Raw genomic sequence first — 27,080 nt, forward strand, 5'->3', positions numbered from 1 at the left:
CGCCGGTTCAATACCTGGGTTGGGAAGATCGCCTATGGAAGGGCATAACAACCCACTCCATTATTCTTGCCTGGAGAATCCCAAGGACAGAGGAGCCTGGCAGGCTACAGTCCATAGGGTCGCCAAGAGTCAGACATGACTGAAGCAACTTCGCATGCACGCACGCACCCTGCTGTGTGCCACGCACTGGTTAGGCAATTTGTAATTTCATGGATTATTTAAAACTGTGTGAAGAACATATTAATAACACAATTTTATAGATGAGAGAACTGAGTTTAGAGAATTTAAGACTTTGTCTCAAGTCAATCTAGTGATGGCAAGTCCACTGTTCTGACCTCCTGCTTCCTTGCACCAGCCCAGATCTCTGGACCAGTAGATCCTATATCTCTAAAAGAAAACACCTGATTTCCCCTCCAGTTACAGGCACTGGTAGTTAAACCAGAACCAGCAGGATAAAGTGGTCATTTGGAACTCTTCCACAAAGCCTGGAGGACACTTGGTGTCACCAGCAGAACCCTGGGGGCCTTTGGTAAGGGGAATGTGCTTTAGTTTCCCCAGCTCCCAACTACGATGAGTTCTAAGCCAGTCATCCAGCCAAAGCTTCTATCTAGCTCTCTTATTACCAACCCATCGACAGCCCTATTTGATCCTTTCGTGGTGGAATTCAGGGCCAATTCTCTTATTGGGGCACAGAATCTTACTGTCAGGACCACAAACAGCAGTTCTCTGGGATTTCATGGATGAAAATGCAGTTGACAATCCAGGGCAGACTGTCAAGAAGAAAGATGGAGAGAGAAACCTCTGTAATGACCACTAGCTATTAAATCTGACCGCCATCTGAAATCAATACCCCCTCAGGTTAATCCCAGACTGCCTAAATCAGTTACAGTCCGCTACAGTTTATATCACACAGGAGCGACTGGGAGGTACAGAGTAGAAGGGTGGGAAGGTGAAGAGCACGGGATCATGTTGGGACCCAGGCAGAACATCCCTACACTCCTGGGATTGTTGCAAGATGGAATTCTCAGCCTTCTTTTTCAAAATGAAAAAACCTTGTTCTTATGATTTTAAAATAATGCATAATAATAACGCATATGTGTTTAGTTGCTAAGTCATGTCCAACTCTTTGCGCCCCTACGGACTGTAGTCTGCCAGGCTCCTCTGTCCGTAGCATTTTCTAGGCAAGAATACTGGAGTGGGTTGCCATATTCTCCTCCAGGGGAACTTCCCAACCCAGGGACCAAACCCATATCTCCTGTGTCTCCTGCATTGGCAGGCAGATTCTTCACCACTGAACCACCTGGGAAACTCATACATATATATATGAGTATATATATATATATATATATACTTGATAAATTATGGCTATATATATTGGCTGTGTCATGCAGCCAATATATATTAGGGATCCTACTTCCCCCACCTAGGATCGAGTCTCGGCACCCTGTAGTGGAAGCACTGTCTTAACCACTGGACCACCAGGGAAATCCCAGCATTGTTATTCAGTCACTAAGTTGAGTCCGACTCTTTGTGACCCCATGGACTGCAGCACACCAGGCTTCCCTGTCCTTCACTATCTCCCAGAGTTTGTTCAAATTCATATCTGCTAAGTCAGTGATGCTATTTAACCATCTCATCCTCTGCCACTCTCTTCTCCTTTTGCCTTCAGTCTTTCCCAGCATCAGGGTCTTTTCCAGTGAGTTGGCTGTTCACATCAGGTGGGCGAAGTGTTGGAGTTTCAGTGTCAGCATCATTCCTTCCAATGCATAATACTTCTATTGTTGTTTTAAAATCAGACATTAGGCAATGTTTAAACAAGCAAATGAAAATCTCATGCTTACTCCTGCCAATTTGTAATAACATTCTGGGTAAACCCTTCCAAATTCTTTTCTGTTCATATACCTATAGTCTCCAGCAGTTGTTTTAAAAACAGGACTATATTTTGTAATTTTATTTTATCACTTCTAATATCAAAGTATCATAAATATCTGTCCAAAAGAATATAGATTTATGTTGCTGTTTTAACGGATTTAGGATATCCATTATAGAGATGTACCATAATTTTCTTAGCCATTCCTCTCTTTTAAATGGTTTCCAATTGCCATCATTATACAGAATGTTGCAACAAACACACTGGCACATTTTTTGTAAATACTTTATCCTGTGGTCGTTAACCCTGAACCTGAAATTCCACAAAACTCCAGGAACCTCAGTCTTACCTACGCGCACCTCTTTGATAAATTATGGCAAAACATTCACTCACTCAACAAATATTTTTTGGGTGACCTCGTTGTTCCAGGCACAGGCCTATGCTTGATGGATATGCAGTGAGTAAAACAGATGAAACCTCTGCCCTCAGAAAGCTCACATTTAGAGGGATGAAATTAATAATAAAATAAATGATATTGCATAAGAAGGTGGCAAGTGTGGAAGAGAAAAATTAGAAAAGGAGGTTTTCGTCTAGTAATTCAGCATTTATTCTCTCTATCATATGCTATTCAGTTTAATTCACTAAACATCCATTGAGCACCCACATTATGTTCTGGATAACTGTCCTAAATGAATGGGGCAGGTAGAAATGAAATATGACCCCTAGTGTAGAGAAGCTCACAATTATTTTCTTGCTTATGACTTAACCATCTCATGTGTATATATTTGATCTTCATAACTAGATTAGAAAATCCTTGAGGGCAAGAGTCCATGTTTTATACTTTTCTTGTGTTCTCTTGAACTTTTAGTATAATGTTTTTGTTTATAGAATTAATGGTCAGTAAATGCTTGTTATGGACTTGTGAAATAGAAATGATGTTTGTGGCTTTGAGAGATGAGAAACTGGGTTCTTATGTGTCAAAAAGTATTCAAGGTGAAAAAAAGGCACTAGTTAATAGCCAAGGTTAATGAGAAAGCTACCTATTCAGATCATGGTGTTGGCATTAAAAAAATAATTCCTCTAAATCATGGATCATCTAATTAAATATAGTAATATAGATATTTTAATGTCACATAGAGTGACTCATTGGAAAAGACTCTGATGCTGGGAGGGATTGGGGGCAGGAGGAGAAGGGGACGACAGAGGATGAGATGGCTGGATGGCATCACCGACTCGATGGACATGAGTTTGAGTGAACTCCGGGAATTGGTGATGGACAGGGAGGCCTGGCGTGCTGCCATTTATGGGGTCGCAAAGAGTCAGACACGACTGAGCAACTGAACTGAACTGAAGAGTGATTTTAGCACTGTTTTGGAAAGCTGGTTGAACAAGTAATACTGTTTTTAAAGAAAAGCAAACCAAGTAGAGAAGTATGCTGGCTTTTCATCTGGCTCTTTGTGGAGTGTTTAAACTGCCCCTACATCCGACAAGGATAAAGAGGAGAGTGAAAAATCTGGCTTAAAACTCAACATTCAAAAAACTAAGATCATAGCATCTGGTCCCAGCACTTCGTAGAAAATAAAGGGGGAAACAATGGAAACAGTGAAAGACTATTTTCTTGGGCTCCAAAATCACTGCAGATGGTGACTGCAGCCATGCAATTAAAAGAGGCTTGCTCCTTGGAAGAAAAGCCATGACCAACCTAGACAGCATATTAAAAATCAGAGACATTATTTTGCCAACAAAGTTCCATATAGTCAAAGCTATGGCTTTTCCAGTAGTCATGTATGGATATGAGAGTTGGACCATAAAAGCTAAATGCTGAAGAATTGATACTTTTGAAGTGTGGTGCTGGAGAAGACTTCTGAGAGTCCCTTGGACTGCAAGGAGATCAACCAGTCAATCCTAAAGGAAATCAACCTTGAATATTCATTGGAAGAACTGATGTTGAAGCTGAAGCTCCAACACTTTGGCCATCTGATGCGAAGAGCCAACTCACAGGATAAGACCCTGATGCTGGGAAAGATTGAGGGCAAGAGGAGAAGGGGACAACAGAGGATGAGGTACTGACTCAATGGACATGAGTTTGAGCAAGCTGCGGGAGATGGTCAAGGACAGGGAAGCCTGGGGTGCTATAAGTCGGTGGGATAGAAGAGTCGTACACAACTGAGCGACTGAACAACATCCGACAAATATACACCAAACTGCCTGAAGGGGGCGCTCCCTCATTTCTTCCAATAACCCTTGTTTTGGGCTCCTTCCCCCTTTCTGGCTATCTCCTGACTGTGCCATCTCTCATTAAAAAAAAAAATCTTGCCATACAAAGTAGGTAACTTTAAAAGTATTTATGAACTAGTGCAGGATTATATGTACTTTACATTTCTCACGATTGAATATCTAATATTTGTCAGGGATTGTATCCTGTACGGCATGCTACATATCTAATTCTCAAAGAAACCCTGCAAGAGGAGCAGTATTGTCTCCATTTTGCAGAAAAAGGCTCTGAAGCCAAAAGAGTTTGCAGTGTAAGTGGTGGAGGTGGTCTGCACACCGCTCTCTGTAGCTGCCTTTGTCTGCTGCTGCTGCTGCTAAGTCGCTTCAGTTGTGTCCGACTCTGTGCGACCCCATAGACTGCAGCCCACAAGGCCCCGCCGTCCCTGGGATTCTCCGGGCAAGAACACTGGAGTGGGTTGCCATTTCCTCCTCCAATGCATGAAAGTGAAAAGTGAAAGTCAAGTCGCTCAGTGGTGTCTGACTCCTAGCAACACCACGGACTGCAGCGCACCAGGCTCCTCCGTCCATGGGATTTTCCAGGCAAGAGTACTGGAGTGGTGTGCCATTGCCTTCTCCGTGCCTTTGTCTATTTACTTACTATTAGCTCCAGTACTCTTGCCTGGAAAATCCCATGGACTGAAGAGCCTGGTAGGCTGCAGTCCATGGGGTCGCTAAGATTCGGACACCACTGAGCGACTTGACTTTCACTTTTCACTTTCATGCATTGGAGGAGGAAATGGCAACCCACTCCAGTGTTCTTGCCTGGAGAATCCCAGGGACGGCGGGGCCTGGTGGGCTGCCGTCTATGGGGTCGCACAGAGTCGGACACGACTGAAGCGACTTAGCAGCAGCAGCAGCAGCGTGGCTCAGCGGCAAAGAATCCACCTGCCGATACAGGAGACACAAGAGACGTGGGTTTGATACCTGGGTAGGGAAGATCCCCTGGAGAAGGAAATGGCAACCCACTCAGGTATTCTTGCCTGGAGAATTCCATACACCGAGGAGCCTGGGGGATCCATTGTGGGGGAGTCACAAGTCAGACACGACTTATAGACTAAACAACAACAGTATCATCATGTTATTGTTACAGTTGATGTCATTCTGGCAGAAATAGTACAATTTAAAGATATTTCTCTTTATATTTAACACTAATTTCTCCCCCATGATGTATCTCAACAAAGACTCCGCCTGTCAGATCTGGAGGGTTTTAGTGAGGACATGTGGGGTCTTTCTGGTATTTTCTGGCCCAGGGTCTTTTGAGTTGAGCAAGCCCTGCAACAGGTAAAGCTCCCATCTGGCAGATCCTAGCTGCCTGCAGGGTTTTGAAAACCAGGCAAGGTTTTGAATTCAATTCTTATCCTTTAAAAGTTTTTTCTGGCTTTAGGGAAATACAATTGATATTTAACATGTGAGTATAAGGCATAAAATGTGATCATTTGATACACACATATATATTGTGAAATCACTACCGCAATAAGGTTAGTTAACACCTCCATCATTTCACATAATTACCTTTTGTGTTTGGTGAGAACATTTAAGATCTACTCTCTTGGCAACTTTCAAGGGTATAAAACAAAGATACTATTATCAGTAATCATTATACTATGTGAAGGTCTTCAGAACTTACTCATCTCATAATTGGAAGTTTATATTCTTTGGCCAGTATCTTCCTATTTCCCTCAACTCCCAGCCCTAGCAACCACCATTCCACTCTGTTTCTGTGAGTCTGGCTTTTTTAGATTCCATGTATTAAGGAAGATCATACAGTATTTGTCTTTCTCTGACTTATTTCACACTTAGTATAATGCCCGCAGGGTCCATCCATGGTGTCACAAATGGCAGAATTGCCTTCTTTGTTGTTGAGCCTTCCTTTCTGCTTGCATTTCTCCTGGCACACCCCAGATGGTGGGAGGCCCTGGAGATAAGTAAATAGCTAACCTTTCAAACTCCCATCTGCAGAATGATATAAAAACCTCAGAACAACATGGGCCTTTTCCCAATCCCCACAGCATCTGGGGCCCAGTAGGTACATAATGATTTTTGGTGAACAAATGACACTATTTACAGAAGTGTTTTACTAACTTTTGAAGCCTTTCCTTCAGAAGACAAAGCTACGTTTCAGAGGGTTGACTGCCTGGAGTAACATGGAAAGCTGTGAAGACAAAACTATTGAGTCAAATCAGCAAAGTGGCTGACTACGCTAACTTTAGGACTAATTTAGGGAAGAATTCCTCAAAAAAAAAAAAAAATAGCAAAAATGGTTATTCTCTTTAATGTAAAAATTTTTTCTGCCATTTCCTTAGAGTCAATTGTGGCATCAGGGAGAAGTCAACTCTCTATATTTTTTTAAATTTTTATTGGAGTACAGTTGATTCAACTCCATATTTTTTATCTCTATGGTTCTATTATCAAATTCCTCTTTCTATTATAAAAATACTATATATAATATGTAATACATATGTATTATAAAAGTAATAGAAAATACTGACAAGTATGAAGAGGATTTGTACATCGAATTGTACACCACTAATAACTCTACCACCCATAAATAATTATAACTAACATTTTGGTGTATTTCCTTCTCACATTTTCCCATGCATGTAATGTATATGCATTACAAAGTGAAAATACACACACAATTTTCTACTTTTATCACATAAAACAGTATAGTATTTTCCCACATCATTAAATATGGTTAAAATCTTGATTTTGGTGGATGTAGAATATTCTATTTTATGACTGTACCATAGTTTATCACAGACATCTTCAGGCACTGTTCTGGCTCTTTGTATAAATGTCCCACAATAGATAGTTTAGTGTGTAGTTACTATATACATCCATGGTTATTGCCTTTTGATCTTCTCATTTATGAACTCCAGACTCAACTACTTCTAAGGCAATAATTTTTTTCTCAAGATAGACCTTTTACTTTTTCTTATAAAGTTACGTTTTAAACAATCAGCCTTGACATTATTAAAAACTATTTCTTGAAAAAATAAAGCTTTGTTAGAGGATTTAAGGCAATAATTTTTAACCAGGGAGACATGGCCCCTTGGAGGGGATGGCCAAGAGTAGGATGCATGTAATTTGAAAAGCCTTACTCAAAATTTCTATTGTATTAATTTTTTTGTTTTTATTGAATTTGTTACAATATTGCTTATGTTTTATGTTTTGGTTTTTTGGCCATGAGGCAAGTGGGATCTTAGTTCCCTAGCTAGGGGTTGAACCTACACCCCCTGCTTTGGAAGGCAAAGTCTTAACTACTAGACTGTCAGGGAAGTCCCATTATGTTAATTTTTTATTAAGATATTTAGCTGTTTGGAAATTGTGTCACAAAATGTGCGATTTTATTTTTCTAGTGGAGGAATGGGTTGAAATGTGCATTCATTCAAAAACATGGCATGTGAGGTCCTACGCTAGAGCCTAGGGATCCAGCCGTGAACAAGATAGACAGGCTGAGAATCACATACTAAGGTTTGCATAGAACACTTTTAAAGCCTCTAATGGTCTGGACAGATTTTCTTTTCATTTGCCAATCTTGTTTGGAGCAAATCAGATTTGTGCTGAGAGTAAAAGAGATTCTATATGTTAAGTGCCTGGCAGAGTTCCTGGAATACAGTGCCTAGGTCTTCAATAATTGCAACTGCTCTCCACCTTCTCATCCCCACCAAACGAAGGTTTCATTCATGTTGGTGGTTGTACTGAACCTCACAACTCACTCTGAGATCCAGTGTGCATGGGATGGCTGCTGGCCAGAGCTCTTCTCTACAAACACAGAATCTTGGCATTGTCAACACTAGACTTTCTTGAAGCTAAAACCATTATGATTTAGTTTAAAGGGTCAAAAATTTATAGGCTTTAGGGTTCACTATCCCGTGATCCTGGGTGATAGGTCTTATGTGAAATGTTCTCTTTGAAACCATGACAGGACTTCCCTGGTGGCTCAGTGGATAAGAATCTGCCTGCCAATGCAGGAGATACAGGTTCAGTCCTTGATCTGGGAAGATCTCACATGCCACGGAGCAACTAAAGCCTGAGTGTTGCAACTACTGAAGCCCTAGCACTCTAGAGCCTGCGCTCTGTGATGAGAAGCCACTGCAATAACCCCATGCACTGCAACTAGAGAGCAGCCCCTGCTCACAACTAGAGAAAGCCCACGCACAGCAATGAAGACCCAGTGCCACCAAAATAAATAAATAAATTTTAAAAAAGAAACCATAATGGAAACTGGGGGTCATTCAGTGTCACCTTCTCATTTTGCATCACTATTAACTCTCCCTCTAAACCTCAGAGTTGCTGATGCTCAGTTTCACAAGAATCATTTCTTGCTTTGGGAACAACTTCTCATAACCTTTGAAAGAGACTTGGCCATTTGGGGGAAGATGGAAAGGTGATGTGATGGGAAAGGAGAATGAAAACTGTCTTCCTGAGATAGATCGACTCTCCCTGCTCCCCACAGAACTCAGGAGACAGATCCGCAAGTTCTCATTGTGAATTTTTTTCTTTTTGGTAAGCATGCAACCCATCTATTTTCTCAAAAGGAAGCCTTTCTCTTATGTACATTCCAGTGTGGGTCTAACACAAATCCAATTAGATAGCCAGGAAACCCCACAGCAGTTCACCCAGCAGGTCATTGGCTTATTTTGTGAAAGTTCTAGGTAGTCCTGGTGACTATAACTTCCTTAAGACATTGTCTGCAGAGACTGAAAGTTAAAAAAAAAAAAAAAGATCATTTTCTGGCCTTGATGAAGTGAACCAAAGATATATGTTCAGAGAAGCTGTTGAACTCAGATCTGGGTTATAAGTAAGGAAAAATGTTATTTACCTTTTCTTACCTCCTCTATTACCCTTAGTGTCCTACATACATTTTTTTCACTTTCTCCAGAGCTCTTAAAAAAATCTTTTTGAAGACCAGAAACTATAAAACTCCTAGAGGAGAACATAGGCAAAACACTCTCCAACATACATCACAGCAGGATCCTCTATGACCCACCTCCCAGAATACTGGAAATAAAAGTAAAAATAAACAAATGGGACCTAATTAACCTTAAAAGCTTCTGCACATCAAAGGAAACTATTAGCAAGGTGAAAAGACAGCCTTCAGAATGGGAGAAAATAATAGCAAATGAAGCAACCGACAAACAACTAATCTCAAAAATATACAAGCAACTCCTACAGCTCAACTCCAGAAAAATAAATGACCCAATCAAAAAATGGGCCAAAGAACTAAATAGACATTTCTCCAAAGAAGACATACAGATGGCTAACAAACACATGAAAAGATGCTCAACATCACTCATTATCAGAGAAATGCAAATCAAAACCACTATGAGGTACCATTTCACACCAGTCAGAATGGCTGCGATCCAAAAGTCTACAAATAATAAATGCTGGAGAGGGTGTGGAGAAAAGGGAACCCTCTTACACTGTTGGTGGGAATGCAAACTAGTACAGCCACTATGGAGAACAGTGTGGAGATTCCTTAAAAAACTGGAAATAGAACTGCCTTATGATCCAGCAACCCCACTGCTGGGCATATACACTGAGGAAACCAGAAGGGAAAGAGACACGTGTACCCCAACGTTCATCGCAGCACTGTTTATAATAGCCAGGACATGGAAGCAACCTAGATGTCCATCAGCAGATGAATGGATAAGAAAGCTGTGGTACATATACACAATGGAGTATTACTCAGCCATTAAAAAGAATACATTTGAATCAGTTCTAATGAGGTGGATGAAACTGGAGCCTATTATACAGAGTGAAGTAAGCCAGAAGGAAAAACATAAATACAGTATACTAACGCATATATATGGAATTTAGAAAGATGGTAACAATAACCCTGTGTACGAGACAGCAAAAGAGACACTGATGTATAGAACAGTCTTATGGACTCTGTGAGAGAGGGAGAGGGTGGGAAGATTTGGGAGAATGGCAATGAAACATGTAAAATATCATGTAGGAAACGAGTTGCCAGTCCAGGTTCGATGCACGATGCTGGATGCTTGGGGCTGGTGCACTGGGACGGCCCAGAGGGATGGTATGGGGAGGGAGGAGGGAGGAGGGTTCGGGATGGGGAACACATGTATACCTGTGGCGGATTCATTTTGATATTTGGCAAAACTAATACAATTATGTAAAGTTTAAAAATAAAATAAAATTAGAAAAAAAAATCTTTTTGAAATCTCATCATAATACCATGCTTCCTAAAGTAAATCTAACCTAGCACGAAGAAGTTATTAGCCAAGTTTCTTTTATCCACATTAAAGAGTATATGAAACATTGATTTTCTGACCACCCTTGATAAATCATGGCCCCCTGTTAAGTCTCCAAGGTGGATTTACTATTAGTTGAAGACATGATATACTTCGTACTTCAATAGAGCAAGGTTGGACACAGAGGTAGCTGTAATGGAAAATGAAGCAGAGGGATTTATACGTCTAATTAAAGTAGCAAACTCTCAAATCCAAACCCATAAATTGACTTTTAGGGTTCTTATTGCTGGAAGAGTTGCAAAAAAAAGCATTTTGAGGTGAGAGTTCATTTTTCCTGAATCAGGTGAGACTAGTGCTTTAAAAATTGATAGCTTTTGCTCTTAGTAATTTCACTTACAAAAATATAAATATAATCTGAATTACATGACTATATATAAGTCTGATTTATGAAAATCTGTCAAATCCTAGACTCTAAGTAGCAGTGGCAGATATATCTTGAGACAGAATTGTAGGATTATTTAGCTAACACACTAAAGTTTATAAGACATAGAATTTAAAATTTTCTGTGTTTGGATAAAGGTTATATATAAATAAAAAAAAGAAATCTGGAAAAATACTGGACCTCAAATCAGAGTAAGAAGCTGAATTCATTGGTGTCATCCACACAAGGTCATAATAAATTTGTTTTCTCTCTCACTTTGTTGTTCTGAAAATATTTTTCTGTTTGATAGCTGGTTATCATGTCCTTGTGTTGCTCCACTTTATTATTATTCTGCACATTTCAAAGGATAAAATTGCTTTTTAATCACATCAGTAACATAAACCATAATGACATTTTTTTCTTCACAAATACCTTAAGACTATGAGTCCTTTACTATCCTGTGAGCTCCTTTAGGACAGGACCATGCCATTCTGCCCTGGGTACCCAGCTCCGAGCTTATTGCCTGGCTCCATAAACACTATTTCACCCTCCTATACTGTTGATGGGAGAAGGCAATGGCACCCCACTCCAGTACTCTTGCCTGGAAAATCCTATGGACGGAGGAGCCTGGTGGGCTGCAGTCCATGGGGTCGCTAAGAGTCCGACTCGACTGAGCGACTTCACTTTCACTTTTCACTTTCATGCATTGGAGAAGGAAATGGCAACCCACTCCAGTGTTCTTGCCTGGAGAATCCCAGGGACGGGGGACCCTGGTGGGCTGCCGTCTATGGGGTCACACAGAGTTGGACACGACTGAAGCGACTTAGCAGCGTACTGTTGATGGAACTGTAAGTTGGGGCAGGCACTATGGACAACAGTTTGGAGGTTCCTTAAGAAATTAAAAATAGAGATACCATACGATCTAGCAATCCCACTTGTGGGCATATATCCGGAGAAAAACATGATTCAAAAGGATACATGCACCCTAATGTTCACTGTGGCTCTGTTGACAACAGCCAAGACATGGAAACAATGTAAGTGTCCATTGACAGATGAATGGGTAAAGATGTGGTGCCTATATACAATGGAATACTACTCAGCCATAGAAAAATAATGCCGTTTGCAGCAACATGGTTGGATCTGGAAATTATCATACTCAGTAAGTCAGACAAGAGAAAGATAAATACCATATGATAGCCCTTATTTGTGGAATGTAAAATATGACACAGATGAACTTATCTCTGAAACAGAAACAGACTCACAGACACAGAGAACAGACCTCTAGCTGCCAAGTTGGGAGCAGGTTGGGGAGGAACAAAGTGGGAGTTTGGGGTTAGCAGATGCAAACTATTATATATAGATCAGATCAGTCGCTCAGTCATGTCCGACTCTTTGCGACCCCATGAATCGCAGCACACCAGGCCTCCCTGTCCAACACCAACTCCCGGAGTTCACTCAGACTCACGTCCATCGAGTCAGTGATGCCATCCAGCCATCTCATCCTCTGTCGTCCCCTTCTCCTCCTGCCCCCAATCCCTCCCAGCATAGAGAATGGATAAAAAACAAGGTCCTATTGAATAGCAAAGGGAATTATATCCTATGATAAACCATAATGGAAAAGAATGTAAAAAAAGAATGCATATATATGTATACATATATATACTTGGAGAAGGAAATGGCAACCCACTCCAGTAATCTTGCATGAAGAATTCCACGGACAGAGGAGCCTGGCAGGCTACAGTTGATGGGGTTGAAAAGAGTAGGCATGACTGAGCAACTATCACTCACACATATATACTTGTGTGTAACTGAATCACTTTGTTGAAAAGCAGAATTTAAATGCAACATTGTAAAACCAACTATACTTCAATAAAAAACAAAAACACAAGTTCCTGGACATCCCTTGGTCATCCCTGAGGCTGAGAAAAGCAATCGATTGAGTTGTTCCATCAGCTGGGAAGTATCAACCAACTGTGCTGGGGACAGTTGTGGAATCTGGAGATTTCTATTCTTCAGTACCACAACGGCCTCATTTTTTGTAAAATGTGAAAGATTTGGAAACAGAGAACATAAACAGGCAAAAATGTAGGACACATGAAAAATTCCTAGAGAGTGGCTAAACGTGGTTTCGAGAAGAAATGTGATCCTTCCCATCCGGCAGAAAGCCTTCAGCTGGTCTCCTTCAAGGCTGAGCAATTCCCTGCCTGCTGGAGGGAAGAAAGATGACTGGGGGGAGATAATGGGCTCCCTATTATCAGCTGTAAACTAAACACATATTTGCTTCTATAAATATTTGGCACGTGAGGAGTACTCAGGGAATAATGATCGGGTCCAAATTACTCATTTGTTTCTCTGTAAGTGGCAAAGCTAGCATCAGCTGATGTAGTTAGCTAGAATCAGGTCTGATACAATCAGCAGGGGACAAGCCCTCAGCAGCTGCAACAAAAAGTCCAAGATGGCCTGTCTGCGATGAGAAGAACCTACTACAGGTTGTCCTCTCGCCCTTTCATACTGTCTCCTCTGTAGTTAGCATTCAAACAGCTTCCAACCCTGCCACCTGTGGCTCTTTAAATCACCCTCTTCTTCTGCAGGACCCCACAGCTACTTCCCATCGCCCTGGCAATTATGATGAGACCCAGGGATCACTTGCTGGGGTATGCCACAGCCTTTACCAGAGTGCCCTCCACAGCCACATTTTCTTCTCCTCCAGTGTTCCAGTCTGTCCTGTTGCTACACTAATTCCATACTCTAGACAGACTTGGTATTGCAAGACAAGTTGAAGAAGATAACGAATCCCTTTAAGACTCTACATCCTCATCTCTAAAATGTAGGGTGACCAACCATCGTGGGTCTGCCTAGGAGGCAAGACTTCTAGTGTTAAAACCAAGAATGTCCCAAACAAACCAGGATGAGTTGGTCATCTTACTAAAGCAGGAATGATAACATCTCATTTCTTATGTAGATGAAATGTAATATTGTTTGCAGAGTATCTATTAGGAACAAGTATTCAATAAATGCCAGCCTCCCACCTTCCTTAATCAGTTAAAAGTATTTGTGAAATAAGAGTTTGTGGAACACCTGCCAAGTGCCCCTCTAGGTACTGGGCAGCTGTGTCAATGAAGTCTGGAACACAATTCCTGTGTTCAAGCAGCTCACAATCCAGTTGGAGATCTAACATTAATGCATATGAAACTATTTTATTTACTTTTATACTTCATTTCTTTCCCCAAAAAAGACTGGAGGAAGCTCAGAATAAATGATACAGATACATGAAGATCAGAGTGGAAGGATAACAGCCACATAATTAGACAGTGGTGGAACAATTATACCAGAAACCAAAGGCTAAGGAAAGCAATTCCAATAGAATCCAAAACAGATGAGAACAAAACAAGAAAAACCCAGAGCAGACTAAATTAAACAGTAAATTATATGGTATCAGTTACAGAAGTTCAAGGTAGTGGTCGGAAAGTTCAAGGTGGAGTACGGTGATTTCCTTCAAACCAGGTGCAGAGATCATGGGCAGGATGCCTACTGCGTGCCTCCACTTCTTCTCAAAAGCAGGGAGGGTGCTTCTCGTGACAAGACATTAACTACCAATAATGCATGTGTGTTTCCAACCTCTCCCCTGCTCCTGCCCATTTAGGAGGCTGTGTTGCCCAAGTTTCTCCCAGAGCACAGGAAAAGAGCAAGGGCCTGGGGAGGAGTTTAGGAGAAAATTTTTCTCGAGAAGTTAGGAGGAGAGAGAAGACAGGGAAGACTGTGCTGGGTGAGGGAAATAGATGAAAGAAGGCTTTTTAGGAAGTGCTGCCTGGAGCCATATATTCCCTTTACGGTGCTTGAGTAATTTTGGAAATTTCTTTTTAGCTGCCAGACAGTCTCTCTTTGATTCCAACCCCCCTCTGAGACATGAGCCAACGAGTGAATGAAAAAGAAAGCACTTATGCAAAGGCCGTGTTTGAAGCTGGATCAGAATCCTCTCCCAACAGCTCAGACCCTCTGCTTTGCTCTTTGGTCAAAAAAAGGAAAAATGCTAAAGACTTGGACAATTGGGATTCTGGGTCATTGGTTTCATGGTTGTATGTCTTTGGGCAGGTTACCTACCCTGGCAAATACTCAAATTCCTCGTCTGTAAAATGGATTACTTGTAGAGAAATAAGATAACCTATTTGCATATAAAACCCTTACCTCAGTGGCAGGCACATACAGGCCCTTGGTAAATGTCAGTTTTCCTCCTTCCCCTTTTGCAATCCCACCTTTCTTTAAAAAAAAAAAAAATGTTTATTTGGCAGCATTAGGTCTTAGTTATGACATGAAAGATCTTTTGTTGCAGCACATGGAGTCTCTAGTTGTGGAAAGTAGCTCAGTTGTGCCCAACTCTTTGTGACCCCACTGACTATATGGTCCATGGAATTCTCCAGGCAAGAATACTGGAGTGGGTAGCTGTTCCTTTCTCTAGGGGGTCTTCCCAACCCAGGGATCAAACCCAGGTCTCCCGCATTGCAAGACGGATTATTTCCCAGCTGAGCTACCAGGGAGGTGTATGGGTTTAGTTGCTCTGAGGCATACGGGATCTTAGTTCCCCAACTGGGGATAGAACATGAGTCCCCCGAATTGCAAGGTAGATTCTTAACCACTGGACCATCAGGGAAAGTCCTAATCCCATCCTTTTTATGATGAGTAATTGACAGTAGGTGGAGAATTCATTCCTCCTGGATCAACTTCGTGCAAAGGTGAAATTCCTGTGTCTCCCTCTTTAAATTAACTCTCCATCCAGTTACTCCCCAAACCTCCCAGGTAAACCCACCTAGAAGCCTGCTTACCCAGAGATCTACCTTTCCTGTGTCTGTCTCTGTGTTTGTGATTGCTCTTCTAGAACAGTGACCACAACTTTCTAACTTGATGTGTCATGTACAGCACAAAAGTCAGACCGATGCTGTAACAGAACAAACCCCACTATTGCTTCACCACTGTTTTACAACTCTCATATTTCCTCTGCTTTATTCCCATGGCCCGGATCTAACACCTAGAATGGTTCCATTTCTGAAGTTTAATGCCCAAATTTCTTTCTGACAACATCCCACCCTTGCAGCTCATTCACTCCCTTAACGTACATCTTTAACCCTAATGTAACCTCTGGTTCCAGAGCTGCTCATTTGGCCCCTGACTCTTTTCTCCCATTTGGCTTGGCCTCTCTTTTCACCACTGAATCACTGAACCCAGGGTAGCAAGGCATGAGCTAGGAAGCTGGAAGATGTGAGGAGCTGTAGGAACTACAAATGTGTTTATTCGCTCCTGGCTGGCACAGCAGCAAGGCAGATATGCTGTACTCTCTCGTGGTTGGCCTGACGGACACAGCCATAACTCAACTCAATGCTATTCAGACTCTGCTACAAGAGTGTTTCAGGTGGTGCTTCTATAGGTTACACACATCCACAGGGCTATAAATGATCTCGGCTGTTATGTAATTATGAATTTACGAACGTGGGGTTAGAGTGGGAGGACTTGGGCGAGAGAGCCTGACCACCGCCATCTTGGCTGATTTGCTTTCTCCCTACGCATGGTCTGTCACTTGAGTTGCTCTCTCACCATTTCCCTTTACCCATGTACCCCATGGCTGTTCATTGACCCTGGAACACCCAGCTATGGATCAGCTCCGCCACTTACATTCAGGTCAATGAGCTCTGCTAAAGAAAATCACATCACCATACAAATTCATGCTTTCCAGCCTTCCAGGACTCAGTGCTGCCAGAAATCCTCCACGAGCCCTAGTATCTCTCCCATCTCCTTAGCAACTACTCCATATTCCACCTTTTTGCTCAAATCTACCCATCCATCTTCCTCTGTCCCTTCAATGACCTTGCCTCCTTGTTCTATTGTGGGAACTGGGGCTTTCTTTCAAACTCTTCCTTGGGTCCCTTGACTGCTCAGAAATTTGAGCCTGTAGCATTCTTTTTTCTTCCTAATTCCCTCAGTGGGAGATATGGCTTTTCTCCCTTCTTAAGTTTCCCCTCACTTATGTGGTGGACTCACCCCTCATCTCTACCAGAGACTTCTCCCCTTCCCTCATCACCTCAGCTCAGTGGTCTCACTCCGTCAGTCATCCCAGATTTCTTTATTAAATTTCAGACTGTTCTACTTCACTAGCCCTGTTCCTTCCAGTGTGTAAATTCACTCAAATTTCTCTCCTCAAAAAATTCCTGTCACATTACTTACTCTTATCCCCAATTACTGTATTATGGGGCTTGAGCAAAAATGTTAACAAGCAAATATCCACGGACCCTTCCCTTAATCTACTATTTAATAAGAATTCTGTCATTGCCGTCTTAGCCTTTCCTCCCCCTGCTTCCATAGGGGCAGGATTGTCTTTGTCTTTCCTGCTGTGCAGACTCTGGGCAACGAGGCAAGAGTGAACTAGAAAGAGTACTGGAGTGGATCTGCATGGGAAACAGCTGTACCAAAGATGAGAAGGAAGATAAGAGAACCGGTCTGGTATTTCCCTAAGTATTTTAGGGGAAGGGATGGAAGTTTTTAAAGATATAGACTCAGGTACCACAGGAGACTCATTGAACCAGAATATGCATTTTTTTTTCTTCAGAATACAGATTTAACAAGATCCCTAGGTGATTTGTATATTAAGATTTGAGAAGCACACAAAATTAACTAAAAATGGATCATAGATATATTATAAAAACCTAAGAATATCAATCTTCTAGAAGAAAGTATAGGAGAAAATCTTATGACCTTGGGTTGGACACAATTCTTAAGTATAACAAAAAACAAAACAAACAAATAAAAAAAACATGATCCATAAAAAACAAAAATAGATTGAACTGCACCAATATTAAAAACTTTTTTACACTTCAAAAGACATAATTAAGAAAATGAAGACAAGACACATATTGGGAGAAAATATTTGCAAGTGACATATCTGATTAGAAATGTATCCAGAATACGGAGAACTCTCAAAACTTAACAATAAGAAAAAACAACCCAAATTAAAAATGGGCAAAAGATCGGAACAAACATTTCATTAAAGAAGATATATGCATGGTTAATAAGCTCATGAAGGCATGCTTAACATCATTAGTCATCATGGAAATGCAAATTAAACCACAGTGAGGCACTATTATATATCCCCTAGAACGTGTGTCTGAGAAGGCAATGGCACCCGACTCCAGTACTTTCCCTGGAAAATCCCATGGACGGAGGAGCCTGGTAGGCTGCAGTCCATGGAGTCACTAAGAGTCAGACATGACTGAGTGACTTCACTTTCACTTTTCACTTTCATGCATTGGAGAAGGAAATGGCAACCCACTCCAGTGTTCTTGCCTGGAGAATCCCAGGGACAGGGGAGCCTGGTGGGCTGCCATCTATGGGGTCACACGGAGTCGGACACGACTGAAGTGACTTAGCATAGCATAGCATAGAATGTGTGTGTACGAGCGTGCTATGTCACTTCAGTAGTGTCTGACTCTGTGCAACCCTATAGACTGTAGCCTGTCAAGCTCCTCTGTCCATGGGATTCTCCAGGCAAGAACATTGGAGTGGGTTGCCATGCTCTTCTCCAGGAGATCTTCCCAACCTGTGTCTCTTATATCTCCTTCATGGGCCGGCTGGTTCTTTACCACTAGCGCCACCTGGGAAGCCCATCCCCTAGAATAGCTATAATCAAAACATCTGAAAATACCAAGTTTCATGCCAGTAGGAATATAAAATGCTACAGCCACTTTGGAAGATAGTTTGGCAATTTCTTCAAAAGTTACACATAAACTTAAGATAGAGCCCAGAAATTATACTCCTGGGATTTTACTCAAGAGAAATGAAAACGTATATCTACACGAAGATATATGTTAATATATATACATATGATTGTTCATAGAGGCATTATCCATAATAGCCAAAAACCTGAAACAAAACAATCCAGCTCTTTATAAAGGGAGAAATGAATGAATAGCTTTTACTGCAGAGGTCACTGTCGTCAGTAGTCAGTAAGGACAGGCACACAGGGGCTCAGCACTTTCTAGCATGCCTTTGCTCTCCTCCTCTCCAGGGCTCTATTGACCAATAGTGACCCAAGGCCCACCACTAGATACTTGACTGGACCCACAGAAGCACTGGCGCCATGAACATCAAAGTTCCACAAACATCCAGTAGGCTCCCTTCGTAAGCGGTTGGATGCATCTGGCTTCTCAGATTGAGTGACTGCTCCCCTGATTATCCAATACCACTTTCTGGCTTTACTTCTCCAGCTCCTTGCCCAGTTGTGAAAGATCTTATTCCTATAATAAGTCCTTCATCCTGTAATACCCACAGTCACTCTGTTCCCCTGACTGAACACTGTTATTGGCACTGGAGGGTGTGGAGTTAGAGAAGGCGAGGTTCAGGAAAAGAATGAGACCGGCACTTTAAAGGAACAGATCACCTTTAATGAGGCGAGAAGGGGCAGCAGTCAGATTAGTGAGCTGCTGCACTAACCCAAGAAAAGAGTAAGTATATACAGGCATATATGTGGAAATCTACTATCATAAGGGGACCTGTTCTTCTCCAAGGTGGTTTGTAGTAGTTATCACTTAAATGGCCAGGGGAAGGAATTCTGGAGATCAGCCAGAGGCTGGACTGGCTGGGACCTGGGCTAATCAACCTTAATGTCCATTTTTTTTCTCTTGGGTGGAGAGTTCTTTGTTTTGCATAGAATGGTGGGGAGGACCTGAAGGGGAGTTTTAACTCCAGGCTATTTTGAGTGGTAAACTTTCCTTCAGTCACCAAAAGTGGTTCCAGGGAAACAGAGCCTTAAGGATGGGACATGGAATCATTTCATTGACCTGAGTAGATTTAAAGGCATTAAAGACTGTTGCTAGTGGTGAGCTGGAAGCTGGTAGTCCACAGCACTGAAGAAAAGTGGCAAACTTTACTTAAACGACCACCTGTAATCATTTGCAATCAAGCACCTAGAGAAAGCAAAGGCATTGTGTATTGAGTGGTTTGCTGCCACAGAAATTTTAGTGCAGATAAAAATTGTCAAAAATTTGGTTGTTCTAAGTACACTGGAGAGCCGGGGAAAGAAAATGATGAGCTCAGTGCTTTACATGCCCAGATCAAGGTCCAAATGATAAACCAGGAAGCTCTGAAAGAAACCCCTGTCCTCTGTAGGTCCAGGGCCAAGATTTCAGAAACCCAAACCCAAGGTTTAATCTTTTAAAAAAATTTTTTTATTTCTTTTTGACTGTGGTGGGTTTCGTTGCTGCATGGACTTTTCTCTATTTACAGGGAACGGGGGCCACTCTCTGGATGCGGTGCCCAGGTTTCTCATTGTGGTGGCTTCTCTTAATGCGGAGCACAGGCTCTAGGCCTTGAGGGCTTCAGTAGATGTGGCACATGGGCTCAGTAGTTTTGGCTCCTGGGCTTAGTTGTTGAATGGCATGTGGGATCTTCCTGGATCAGGGATTGAATTCGTGTCTCCTGTATTGGCAGGTGGATTCTTTACCACGGAGCAACCAGGAAATGCCCCAAAGTCTAATCTTAAAGATGGCTGAATTGCAATGCCAAAAGAATTTATATCAGTGAACGTACTGAAAACCATTGATTTGTATGCTTTAAATGGGTGAATTGTACCATGTATGAATTATATCTTTAAAAAGCAATTACAAAAAAAAAACAACCCACAAAAATGTACAACATTGCAAGTTTTTCTGTTAAAGTTAGGGCAGTGACTGGGAACAGGGGAATCCTGAAATTGGGAGGGGGACATATGGGCAGTTTCTGATGAACTTGAGGACTTCAGACTAAATTCTACCAAGTCTCCTTTGTCAGCAGAAGCAATCCTTCCTTCCCCAATCAGAAGAGGTCAGCCTCCCCATCTCAGACCTCGGAATGATCCCTCTGAAAGTGGGTGACTTGCAAGGGACTGTTGATTTCCCTTAGGACCTACCCCTACCCTAGACCCTTTTCCTGTCCCCTCTACAGTCACGGATGATCTCACTGAAGCTCATGTTTTAAGTGCCATCTCTATGCTGATGACTCAAATTTACAGCTTCAGTTCAGACCTCTCTCCTGAACTCCAGACTCACATTCAATTGCTTTCTTTAAATCTCTGCTTGGATGCGTCTCAAAATTAACTTGTCAGAAGCCAGCCCTTAAAGCTTCCCTCTTCTGACTTGCTCCTCCACCATTAAAATTCTGGGTGTTGTCCTTCTCTCTTCCTCTTACATCCAATCTAAAATGTTAGCCAACCCTTCAAAAATATCCCCAGAAGTTACTATTTCTCACAGTTGCCACTTGCTATTAGTCTGGCCTAAAACTTTAATTATCTCTCACCTGTGTTGTTAGAGCGGCTTCTTAGCTGGTCTCTTGCTTCTAGCTCTGTCCCCTTTTCAGTCTATTTCCAACACAGTAGCCACTGCGATCCTGTCAAAATGCAAGTCAGATCACATTACTGCTTTGCTCAAAACCTTGCAAAAGCTTTGCATTTCCCTCAGGGTAAAAGCTAGAGTTGTTACAATGGTCTAGGTGACTTGACATGATCTGCCTGCCCCCTACTGCCTCATTCCACCTAGCCACACTGTTTCAGGGGGTACTTAAATGTGTTGGGTTTACTTCCCCCCAGAGCCTCTGCTCAGAATGCTTGCTTCCCCAGATAGCCACACCTCTTGAGTTTCAGTGCTTCTCAGCACTTTTCCAGTGTGGCCTTCCCTGGCCAACCCCAAACTCTCTCCATTCTTCATGTTCCTGTCACCTCTCCTGCTTCATGTCTCTTCCCTATTATTTACCCATCCCCTACATACTACACATGGACAAGCATTTTTGTATTTTCCCCTCCACTGCGATACCTCCAGTGTCTAACACTACGCCTGGCACAAAGTGGAGCTTGATAAAAAACTGTGGAACGACGCTTATATCCAGAGAAAACTCTAATTTGAAAATATACATGCACCCCAGTGTTTATAGCAGCACTGTTCACAATAGTTGAGACACAGAAGCAACCTAAATGTCCATCAACAGATGAATGGATAAAGGAAACGTGGTATATATACAACGGAATACTACTCAGCCATAAGAAAGCAAAAAATAATGCCATTTGCAGCAACATAGGTAGAAGTAGAGATTATCATACTAAATGAAGTAAGTCAGAAAGAGACTCATACTATATGATATCACTTATATGTGGAATCTTAAATGCTGATACAAATGAACTTATTTACAAAACAGAAAGAGACTCATAGAAGACAAACTTATGGTTATCAAAGGGGAAAGGAGGGGAGGGATAAATTACAAGTTTGGGACCAACAGAAAAACATCACTATATATAGAATAGACAGACAAAAGGACGTACTGCATAATATAGGGAAACTATATTCAGTATCTTGTAATGACTTATAATGGAAAATAATCTGAAAAAAATATATTATCTGAATCACTTTGCCTTATACCTAAAACTAACACAACATTGTAAATCAACTATACTTCAATTTAAAAAGAAAGGGAAAAATCAGTATAAAATCAAAATCAATCAATCAATAAAAGTGTAGAATGAAAGAATGCAAGTAATTGACATAGTATGTAGTAGATAGTCCATGATGTTAGTTGTCACTATTTAGCTGATTATTTCAGTCACTGAGTTGGAAGGTAGTCTAGACTTTCCCTTCCTTTTTTTCCTCCCACTCCCGTATCTAAATAGTCCCAAAATTCTGTAGTATTAATCTTAACTTAAGCCCTCATCAATTTTCACCTGGATTATTGTAACAGGCTCCAGACTGAGTCCTGCTCTTTTCCCCTCTTTCTTTGATTTTTCAAAATCATAAATCTGCTGCTCAAGTTTCAAAATCTTAAATCTGATAATGTCAATCCTTGCTTAAAATTCTTCAGTGGCTCCATGGACCTGTCAGAGTTTATACTTTTTCACTTACTACCCAAATCCTTTACTGACGCAGCCCTCTGACACCCTTTCTGGCCTCTTCTCCTGAGATCCTGACACCCTTCCCTCCAATGCAACAGAGCCACTCAATTCCTCAAAGAGCAATGCTCATTTACACCTTCTTGCCTTTCTACATGCAGTCTCTGCTGCCTGAAATGACTTTCTTTTCCCACTGTCTCTTTTCACGCTCTCTCGAATCGTACTCATCTTTCACATCTCATCTCAAGCATGATGGACTCCAGAAATGCTTCCTGGACCTCTCCGTCTGATTTGGATAGCACTCTTCTGTGCTTTCCCCATCACAGCACTACAGGCCTGCAGTGGAGCTGGTACTGTGCTGGTCTGCCTTCTCCACTAGTGAATACAAGCCTGGAGGGTAAGTGAGGTGTCACATTGTACTTACACCTCCGTGTCTAGCACACAAATGAGGGGGCTGGAAGTGTTTGTTGAAATCATGAGGGCTGTAAGGTTAAGACTCTGCTAGCTTCTTTTATTTTTTATCTATATAAGGAGTTCACATAGATTAAGATAAAGAAATGCAAAAAGGCAAAACGGTTGTCCGAGGAGGCTTTGCAAATAGTTGTGAAAAGAAGAGAAGCTAAAGGCAAAGGAGAAAAGGAAAGCTGTACCCATCTGGAAAATCCATGGATGGAGGAGCCTGGTGGGCTGCAGTCCATGGGGTCGCTAAGAGTCGGACACGACTGAGCGACTTCACTTTCACTTTTTACTTTCATGCATTGGAGAAGGAAATGGCAACCCACTCCAGTGTTCTTGCCTGGAGAATCCCAGGGACGGGGAAGCCTGGTGAGCTGCCGTCTATGGGGTTGCACAGAATCGGACATGACTGAAGCAACTTAGCAGCAGCAGCATACCCATCTGAATGCAGAGTTCCAAAGAATAGCAAGGAGAGATAAGAAAGGTTTCTTAAGTGAACATGCAAAGAAATAGAGGAAAACACTAGAATGGGAAAGACTAGAGATCTCTTCAAGAAAATTAGAGATACCAAGGGAACATTTCATACAAAGATGGGCACAAAAAGGACAGAAATGGTGTGGACCTAACAGAAGCAGAAGATATTAAGAAGATGAGATGGTTGGATGGCCATCACCAATTCAATGGACTTGAGTTTGAGCAGACTCTGGGAGGTGGTAAAAGACAGGGAAACCTGGTATGCTGCTGTCCACGGGGTTGCAAAGAATCAAACACCACTGAGCGACTGAACAACAACAAAGTAGTTCATGATAATTTTATTTATATAGGCTTTGCACATGTGTTGTCAGATTTATTTTTATTTATTTTATACTTTTATTTTATTATTTTTAAAGAGCTAAATTAGTTTTATTACACTACATTGAGTACAGAATAGTGTAATATTTATCCACAATAAGAAGGATAGATGAAATACAAGTTTTACTTAGCAGTTGAGTTCTGATTTTCTCTGCTACCTTCTGGAGGCTACCTTGGCTAGAAACAGAAAGCTAGGCTGGAAATCAGGAAGCAAGAGCTTCATATAAGTAACATTTAGAGTTGGTCTGCTCTTGGGTTAGAGAGTAACCACTTCAGAGAGAATGGGAAACGGGCCAGGTTCTATAAAACAGCAATAGTAGGGAAAAGCACTTTGTATTTTGCATTCTTGATCTGAAGAATGTTTCTGATATTTTCTTTGTGCATTTCCTTTGTATTATCCCTTCGTATATGACAAAGTATAATGGAAAATTCCAGCCTGCTTTAGCTGTCCTAAAATAACCCACGAGAAGTAGTGTGGGTCCATGATTGAGCGGTACTATTAAAGGTGCGCCTAGCCCTTCTTGTAACGGGAGCAAGACTGTCTTCCAAACAAGAATTTAAGTGATCTATCACTTTGGAGGACTCCAGGTTTCCCTCTATGCTTTCATCAAAGGGAAGGTAAATTTTACCACACGCGGTCCTCCCCATCTACAGATTTTCTTTCCTGAGCTGAAACCTTAAATCTTCAGTGTTTTCATTTATAAAAGAGGCATTCCCCAACTCATAGACGCTTAATAAATACTTTGAATGAGGCCGTTTTCTGATTGGTTGGCTAGACATAAAGACGTATTCTGATTGGTCGGTACCGAGGAGGCTGGAGTGGATGAGGGGTTGGAGGGTGAAGGTAGAAAGGCTCGGAAAGTTCCCTGTGCTCCGAGCGAGCACAAAGCAGCAACTGATGGTGAGCACGTAAACACAGTATTCACTAGTAAGAATTTCATTCTTTTCAAACAAGCTGTTGTAAGAAAGGGACAAATATTTAAGCAACAGTTGGAGTGTTTGCAATTGCAACTCCCACTGATGAATGTAAGATGGTAAAAAGGGCAACAGGGGACATTGGCTCAGAACAGAGTGCTAAGACTGTGGTAATAGAAGGCAATCTGTTCAAGACGAGGTCTTGGAGGGCAAAGACAACAAAAATAAAACCGATCAAGTGAAATGGATAAATAATGGAGAGAGGCAATAACAACCTTATAATCACTGATAAAATCCTGACATTAATAAATCTTGAAAGACAGATATAGAAGCTGAAGTCGAGGAAAGGGACTCTCTCAGAACACCCAGTAACGATGGCAAAAGTGAAGATATTAGAGGAGGAGTATAAGTAACAAAAATAAATTAGAAAACCAATTTTTTTTTTTTTTCTGGTGGAAAAACTATCAGATACTAGCCTGCTTTTTGTTTCACGTGGGTATAGAGCACATCTATATACTTACCTTGCTTTAAAAAGTCAGCCGTTCTTATAAATATTCATCTTCAAGTAGCTAAGAGTGATTTTAGACTCATGAATTTTTAGTGCTGGGGCTTAGAGGCCATCTCTTCCAGCTTCCATTATTTTACAGGTAAGGATGCTGACATATGGGGAGAAGATGTGATTTGTGCAGGCTACTTATTCCCAGGCTGACTTTCCTCCCAGCATTCTTTCTGTGACATCAGGAGTTTCCAAGTGCTTAAAGTAAAGAGACCCCCTGCTTTTAATATCAAACATGTTGAATACTCTTACATGATCAAAGCTGTGAGTTTAGTATCTACTGATTATAAAATCTACATGCGATCATGATAAAAGGCAACCATGAATTCAGTAAAGCTTATAAAGTATGTTGTATTAATCATGTACATTTGGAAAGGCAGAGTATATCTATGAATGAAACATGATAGTTTCAGTGTCTAGGCAGCTCAAATGGACCACAACCCTGAGGCCTCCGAGAGCCAACAGCTTCCAGGCTGGGAACTGGGCCCTGTACCAGGATGAGCTGGCTCTTCCCAAACCCAGCGTTAAAAGACATACTTCCATTTTCTTAAGAACAAAGAAAGCATCAAGTGAAATCAAGTACCGTAATATGAAAAGAATTTCATAAAGACTTTGGGTAATTTCAGACCACAGAGGAAGAGAGTCCTATTCTGTGAACCTGGCCCAGGGCTCATCACTAGATGAGCAGAGCAGAGAAGTGGCTGCCCTTCTATCTTCACCAGATGAGCAGAGGAGGAATGGCTCCCCTTCTATCATCACGGGTAGAAAGGAAGTCCATCCCACGGTGGGAGAGACTTAGAGTGTCACAGTGGGCACTGGAAGGGTTTGGAGTCGGGGGAAGACTGAGGGGTGCAGTGCTCCCCTAGATCGGAGACTGCTGAGCCTGGGAATCTGTGGGTCATACCCTTGGGGATACTTCCAGGAGAGCCCTGGTCAGTTACCACTTACTAAACACCTACTCTGTGCCAGGCATCCTGCCAGGTGCTTCACAGGCACCATTTCATGTAATAATCACACTTCAAGAGAGATGTTATTCTCATCCCCACTGTAGGGTTGAGGAAAGAAAGGCTTAGAGAGGTTTTGTAATTTGCCTAAGATCTTGGGGCTGGAATTAGAAGCCTGACAGCTTGATTCCAGAGTGTCTATTCCTAATCACTACCTTAGCCAGCAAGAAGGTACTGAGCTGCTGTGAGATTCAATTGAGATAATCCATGTAAAAGTGTGTCTGAGCTTATCAAAAGGGCTTATTACATGGTGATGATGATTATCAATATTTTCAACATTTTTATGTTGGAAATGCAAATGACATAAGAAGGATGAAAATACTGGAAGGTTGTAGGAAAATTAGAGTGTGAAATCTTCCAACATGGGGTTTAGAAAAAAAAAAAGAAAGAATTGTGCCCTTGGGTAAGAGAAGGGAAACCAAACTATGAAGCTAGAGGAGTGGCCAGAGTACAGAGGGTTGATGTGGATGGACATGGAGACCTCCCAGGGGTGACAAGGATGCCTCCACCAGGATGGCAGGAATTGCCATCGATGCAGGTGGCAAGTCCTGAGACAGGCAGAGTGTGGTGTGGGACCCTGGGGGCTTCCCAGATGGTGCTAGTGGTAAAGAACCCACCTGCCAGTAC

At 41.7% G+C, this 27,080-nt stretch overlaps 1 long non-coding RNA gene across 5 annotated transcripts in view; it reads right to left on the reverse strand.

The window, feature by feature from the left end:
- Positions 1 to 27,080, reverse strand: part of LOC139182163 (uncharacterized) — a 163,842-nt gene that overhangs the window by 17,296 nt on the left and 119,466 nt on the right. For 4 of the 5 annotated variants that reach the window (XR_011565739.1, XR_011565738.1, XR_011565743.1 and 1 more), the window contains one exon: positions 21,095 to 21,184. This is a non-coding gene — a long non-coding RNA (uncharacterized lncRNA). Of the gene's footprint in view, positions 1 to 17,593; positions 19,729 to 21,094; positions 21,185 to 27,080 lie in introns of those variants that run through there. The other variant, XR_011565742.1, reaches the window with a different exon arrangement.

Source organism: Bos indicus, chromosome 3 (assembly GCF_029378745.1).
Source record: "Bos indicus isolate NIAB-ARS_2022 breed Sahiwal x Tharparkar chromosome 3, NIAB-ARS_B.indTharparkar_mat_pri_1.0, whole genome shotgun sequence".
NCBI lineage: Eukaryota > Metazoa > Chordata > Mammalia > Artiodactyla > Bovidae > Bos > Bos indicus.